The sequence below is a fragment of the Mytilus trossulus genome, chromosome 6 (assembly GCF_036588685.1).
Source record: "Mytilus trossulus isolate FHL-02 chromosome 6, PNRI_Mtr1.1.1.hap1, whole genome shotgun sequence".
NCBI classification, from domain to species: Eukaryota; Metazoa; Mollusca; class Bivalvia; order Mytilida; family Mytilidae; genus Mytilus; species Mytilus trossulus.
The window spans coordinates 38,404,223-38,410,492 of record NC_086378.1 but is presented as its reverse complement, the minus strand read 5'-3'; positions in this window follow the sequence as shown (position 1 = coordinate 38,410,492).

Sequence of the window (6,270 nt, the reverse complement as noted above, 5' to 3'; positions counted from 1 at the left end):
TCCTGAATTTATTATATGGATAAGTATATATTAATGAAATAATTGCCACTGAACGTAAATTCATTTTAGCTAGCAAACACTGTACGTTATCAAATTATCAAAATTTACAAACAATTTTCAGTTAAGGTAGATCATAGGTATAGACATAACTTTCTTCAAATTTGCCAAAATATAAAGCCCGGATTTTACTAGATCTATGCTTTTTCAAAAATGATCATAAAAAGTATGGGTCACCGTGCTATTTTTTAAGCTATGAGTCTTTGAAAATTGCCTAAATTTGTTTAGATTGTTCATGAAAAAACACATTTATAATGTACATAAAAAAATCTACGAGATAGAATATTGAAATAAATTGTGAGAAGATAGGATTTATATGTTTTAAGAGAAAAAAAAAGAAAAAATGGTGTCACCAAACTTGTTTCAGCTATAAGTAAAAAAAAATCCTATTAGTCCAATATAATTTTTTTACCTAAAGAGTTATCTCCCCTTAAATGACTTTTTTGGGGGAAAATGATTTTTTTTTTTTTTTTTATATTTGTTTAAATATTTTGGATAATACAATAAATCACAAAGTTTTCTTTATAGAAATAAACATTCTAACAAAAAAAAATGCAAATATGTCTCAGAATTTGCAAATTTGGGCATAACTAGACCGATTTCGTACAGTACTGTGATTGTACAATCCAAGATTGCAATATACCATGAATCTATCTGGAAAAACCTGGAATATGGTTCCTAATTATCATATGGGGCATTTCTTCCTAGGTAATCTGTCTACTGTTATCTTTGAAATGTTAACAATTTAAGTGGTCCTTTCAGTTGCATAAATATTAAAATAAGTAAAACATATGTGGAAAAAAAATATTGTTGAAAATGAAAGTAGAGATTTGGTCAAAATGAAAGTTGGGTTGAAATTAGCCTTCGTCATTTATTCAAGATTAAAATCCTACCATTGGCATGTCAATAGGGCTTTCAAAAGAAAAAGCACTGATGGATTGTCCTGGGGCAAGCATATTTTATTAGAATATAAATGGTCTTCAAGCATTTTAGCAGTTAAATTTATTTCATGTTTGAAGCGGTGCATTTTTTTTTTTAATTCAATTTGACTTTAATAAAACAAATGCATTGTATTTTTCCCGAATAATTGTGTTCTGAGGCCGTCAACTTGATTGCGAAATTAGTATATAATTGATTAAATCGAGATTTTTTTCAGACGTACAGCCGTCGAGCTAATTAACATTCATTTTTCATGACACATCACAAATTATTCTGATCATAACAGATTGATCGAGGGTTCAAAACATAGTCGCCGCGATATTTTTTTTTTCATTTTGGAATTTTTTCTTTCGTAAATTACTGTGACTATAAGAGTAGATATATATATTCATTAACGATTTTTCAAAGATAGATAACTATTTCCTAAAGTAGAAACAACTTTTATTTTCGCCTTGGACATAAATATATTAACCGCCATTTCGGCCAGATTTTTCTCTTTGGAATGTTTAGTTGCTCCTGTAAGGACGTTTTACTGTATGTTTTTTTTTTATTTTTCATATTTCACTAATTATGATCATCGAATTGTAAACTAGAAAAATAGTTGTATCATTTTCTTAATCTTTTAGCTTGATAATATGAACAGGTCACATAAACAAATTTGGAAAAAAATTGTTTCAGTACAAAACTTACCTTGTGTACACTGATATTGGCAAATTTTTGAAATGACACCGAAAACATTTTAAAGATGTCAACTTTTGTCTGATCATGTGCCAAGCCATTTTAATTATCCAGGCACTTCTTTTCCAGACAGTCCTTTTATGATGTGTGAAAAACACATGCACATAAAGGAAAACAGATCAAATATAATTAACGAATCATCTACAAGAACAAATAAATTGAACTTTTAAACTTCTTAATAGGAACATTGCCATTGAATGAATGAATTCTTTCTTTCATTGAAAAGATTCCAGAGTAAAGGAAAATGAACTTTGATTCATGAGTTTAAATTTGGTTCTGAAAGTTAAGAGGCTTAATAAACAATTGCCATTAAACAAGTACATTTCAATTTGATGAAAAGCTGATTGGGAAAATATATTGTTATATCAACAAATATTTTGTTAACTTTTCTTTTGCATACAGACAGGAACATATATATTGATATATTGTTCCAAGATACAGGTATTAAATACATTTCATTTCGCGAGAATACTAGCTTGCGCTGATTCGAAATATTATGCAGTCCCTTGAGAGCTGATTAGAGTCTTCTGTAAATTTAGTGTAGACAACCTCTTGTTCCAGTCGATTCCAATCAACAATGGTCTTGATTTCAGATTTACTTTATCCACTTTTCTAAGTGTTTTGTATGCTCAGCCGTTTTGCTATTTATTCTTACTTCAAAATATCTCATAAACTCTATAAGATATATAATAGTTAACTAGATATCTAATATAGGCAATAAGATATCTTATATTGTTATCAGATATCTCATATAGTTTATCAGATATCTCATATAGTTTATCAGATATCTTATATAATTGTCTGTATAAGATATCTCGTATAGTTTATCAGATATATTATATAATTGTCTTTATAAGATATCTCATAAACTATATGAAATATCTTATAAACTTTGATAAGATATCTTATATAAAAATTGTTTATAAGATATATCATATACTTTAGAAGATATCTTATAAATTTTAGGATATATCTTATACAAAAATAAAGATAACTCCTATAATATATAAGATAACTCATATAATAAATAAAATATCTCATAAAAATAAAAGTATATTTTATATATTATATAAGATATCTTATATATTATAGGAGATATCTGACATATTATTTAGTTTATAAAATATATATCTTATTTAGTTTATAAGGTATCTCTTAAAGTTCATAAGATATTTTATATAGTTTATATGATACCTCCTAAAGTTTATAAAATATCTTATATAGCTTATATAGTTTATAATTGCCTTTATAAGATATCTCATAAACTATATAAGATATCTTATAAACTATATAAGATATCTAATGAATTATTTTAGATATCTTATATAAAAATTGTTTATAAGATGTCTCATGTACTTTATAAGATTTCTTATAAACTTTTGAAGATATCTTATAAAGTATATAAGATATCATATAAACCTTATGAGATATCTTATATAACATTAAGGATATCTTATATAACATTAAAGATATCTTATATAACATTAAAGATATCTCCTAAAGCATTAAATATATCTTATATAATATATGAGATATCCTATAAAAATGAAATTATATCAGATATCTTATATATTAAAGGAGATATCTGATATATTATATAAGATATCTTAAATGTTATAGGAGATATCTTGAAATTCGAATTTATAGTAAAGCGGTTTGCCATAAATTTGCTCTCATGTTTCTGGATAGTATACCATTCAACCAATTGAATGATTTTACTAGCTCTGTATTGCATGTTTATTAAAAATGTTCTAAATGGCCTTTGCTAGTTACAAAATGTAACTCTGTTTATAATGTGCTGATATTGTTTTGCCTGAGTATGTGTAAGGAGGAGAAATGTTGTGCGGTGATTTCTTGTAGTTAGTTCTGTGATCATGTTGGTTATACGATATCGTGATCATATATTCTTGGTATGCTTACTGACGATTGAATAAGTGGTGGGTGTATGTTATCCATACGGAATAAATAAATTTGTTAGGATTTCAAATGAGACAACTACCAGAGAATTATATGGCGAAGATGTCAACAACGACATTGGTCACTGACATGTAGGTTTGTGTTCTCCCCTAATTTGCAGCAATGCTGTTCGTGTATTTGTGTTAAAATAGATGATGTTGGGTTCTTGATGTGCCATTTCCCGTTGTCATTTGAATCAATGTGGGCAGTATCAATCTCTAGTACTGACTTCTTCCGAATTCCTTAATCTTTATGGCATTTTTTTCGAAGGACGACACGAACATGTTTTTTTTTAATAGGAGACTATTTTAATATAATTATTTTTATTTAAAATTTGATCAGATATACAAGGTCAATATAGTTATCAAACTTTGAATTATTTGGTGCACACCATCAATATAGCGGAACTCAAAGCAGTAAATGACAGTGTTAGCGTCATCTCTCAAGAAGCTCATGAATCAAGTTTACTTTGTATGAAGCCATCGGTTACCACAGAAATGACGATTGTCTGTTGAAGAAAACTTACGCCACTGAAATATGTTGTCAATAAAACAAAACCAACCACCAAGATGATGTCAGTGTCTGAGGATATTATATCAGAATCGGAGTGATTGTTAACTTTCACAGTATCACTGTATGACCTTTACATTGGAGTATATAAAAAAATATGTTGTGTTTCAAAGTGAATTGTCAATACCTAATTTCATAATCAAACAGTTTTCTGTAATAGAATTTACAATTACATACAAAACTTAAGGTCAGAGAAGCAAAAGATACCAAAGGGACATTCAAATTCTCTAGTCGAAAACGAACTGACAATTCCATGGCAAAAAAATAAGAAAAAACACGAAATGACGAATAATACACAACACACAAAATAAAGCACTAAAGACTGAGCCTCACGAACACCATCAAAGACTGGGGGTCTGATGTGCTGTGGAAGGGTAGGCATATACTGCTTCACATGTGGCACCGGTGATGTTGCTCATCTAAGTGCAAACCCGGTTATAAGCCTAAATAAAATTCAGTATCTCACATTCAAGGAAAAGAAGACAGACTTGCGGCTACAACAATTATAACATATCCGTCCTCACCTCTGTAACAGATATTCCAAAATTGTCAATCCACCCGTGATTTCAACTGAACAATTTAGAACTATTGGTTCAGTAGCTTCCTAGTAACCATCAACACTCTATCGAGGAAATCATGATAGGAAATGCAAACTCTGGATTATCGCCCTGGCTGGCAAAATACTCCATATGCAGGAGCTGCTGGAATGTTGTTAAACAGACATGGAAAGTTCACAATTGGGAAGCCGAAATCGTCTCTTTTTTGTAAAGTTTTGTTCTCAACCGACCCTCATTGTCAATTTCTTGCAAAAAGATTTAAGTGTATCTTTAGTTACATTTATTTCAAGTTCGATAGAATAGATGGGTTCAATTTTTAATATGAAAAACTTTGAATTATTACAAGCTCGAGTTTTCCAATCATAAGACAAGAAACCTGTTTCGACTTGTTTCGGCTTTGATTGTTGATACAACGATTTAGGATGTGGTTTCGTGAAGCACTTATAAGATCAAGCAATACAAAGTTATTTGTAAGGACACTTGTGTTATTTAGCCTATCCAATACAGTGAAGTAAGATCCAGTTCTTGAACTTAATTTGGTTTAAATTCCAAAGGACCATAACTGAACTGGCCTACGATTGTTCAGGATTTCTTCCTGTTGGAAAAAGAGGGACGAATGGTACCTAAGGACAGTCAAACTCATAAATCGAAAATAAACCGACAACGTCATGGCTAAAAATGAAAAAGACAAACAGACAAACAATAGCACATATGACACAACATAGAAAACTAAAGAATTGTTGTGTTCAAGACATGTATACATGTTGAGTTTCTAAGTGAGTTGTCAAATGTCAATACCAATTTCCTATATCTAGCATTTATGTACTGCGATTAGCTTGTAAGTGTATCTCTTGTAGGATGTGCTTGTATAGCATATATAAATTGTAATTTGTGTTTTTTATTGATGGATAAGCCATAGCTTTGAATAGCATCTCTCATTTGTCGGCCCAAATTTCTAGTTGTTCCAAATCTGATTTCAGTTTCATTGAATTGTTCTGTATATTTAATTGACGGTCTTCTGCAAAATCGTCTTACTGATGATGTTAAGCCGTCTGGTAGAATCTTGTTTTTCTTAAAGGATGTTCCTATACATACGATGTATTCTAGTATGTTGCTGGTGACAGATGTTAGATAAGGCTTTCTGTGAGGTGTTTGTATTCCTATTTGATATATTTGCATCCCTCCAGTCTTTTGGTAGTTCACATGTGTCTAGCGAGCATAACATTATAATTTTCACAAATTGATACTAGTTGTCCAGCACTTTCTTTGAGTATGCGGCTTGGAATGTTGTTAGGTTCAGAGGCGTTGTTTGGATCAGTGATTTTTAGCCGTTTTCAAGTCTCTTTTGGTCAATCCTTAATGCTGTTAAATTGTTTTTGGCTCTTATTCTTGTCGGTTTAGTGTCTGATATGGTTGCAAAGACTGACTTGAATTATTAATCTAGTGGTTCAGG